Source organism: Gavialis gangeticus, unplaced genomic scaffold (genome assembly GCF_001723915.1).
Source record: "Gavialis gangeticus isolate Ggan-Ray unplaced genomic scaffold, GavGan_comp1, whole genome shotgun sequence".
Lineage (NCBI taxonomy): Eukaryota > Metazoa > Chordata > Crocodylia > Gavialidae > Gavialis > Gavialis gangeticus.
Window position 1 is genome coordinate 83,368,845 of NW_017729022.1, and position 1,187 is coordinate 83,370,031.

Here is a 1,187-nt window from a genome sequence, read left to right on the forward strand (position 1 = left end):
CCAAGGTCTGGAACAGCCTGCCATCGGAGGTGGTTCAAGCACCTACATTGAACACCTTCAAGAGCAAATTGGATGCTTATCTTGCTGGGATCCTATGACCCCAGCTGACTTCCTGCCCTTTGGGCGGGGGGCTGGACTCAATGATCTTCCAAGGTCCCTTCCAGCCCTAATGTCTATGAAATCAGGACTGGGCCAGGTCAAGGTCAAGGTCAGAGACAGAGCAAGTATAAGTTTTGCATACATACTAGGGCAATTGTTAAGATCCACCCTGGATATGATTCCAGAGAATTATAATAATAAATAACTAGTTCAACACAGGAGTGTCCAGAGTGTTGTTGCTGAACTCACAACATAATGGGTTAGAACTGCATATTACAGCTATATTTATACCAGGAGTGTAAAATACATGGCCATGGGCCAGATTGGGCCTGCAGGGACATTTCACTTGCCCACAGGGCTCCTAGAATACAGGGTTGGACTGAGGCCTTCTGTCAAATTCCCTGGCACTGCGTTAACCTGTGTGTTGCTGCTGCTGGATCCAAAACCGCCATTGGGTCTGGATCCAGCTCACAGGAGTCCCCCAGTTTAGATCAAACAAAGCATGCATGCTTGCGCGTGTCGATCAAACAGTGCACATATGTGTAGATCAAACTGCAGGTGTACGTAGATCAAACAGCGCGTGTGTAGATCAAACTGTGTGTAGATCAAACAGCGTGCATGTGTGTGTGTCTACTGTAAACTATAGGCAGACAAGATTCTTTGGGTAAATCTGATATCTTTTATTAGACCAACTAAAGAGAATTTTTTTTCTTAGCAAGCTTTCTGGTTTAAAAACCCTTTGTGTGGCTGAGGAAGCATTTGCAATTGGCCTCTGCTCTTCCTGGATGGAAGGGATAGTAAAGAAGGCTGGTCAGGGACAGGGGCAACGCGTAGGGGGTGCACACGGGTGCATATACACCCCCCTGAGTGTAGCGGGGCACCCCCTACACTGTTGGCCGTGCCCGTGAGCCATCCACCATCCCTGCTGGCTGCCACCAACAGCACCAGCAGGGTCTGTGGGAGCTGCCCAGCTTACCCCCAAGCTCCCACTGCTGCCGTGCCCCCCCAGCCACCGGGGGCACGTGTCGTTCATGGTCAGGGAAGATGTAAATTGAGGAGTCAGTGGGTGAGAGACAAATGGGGGGGGG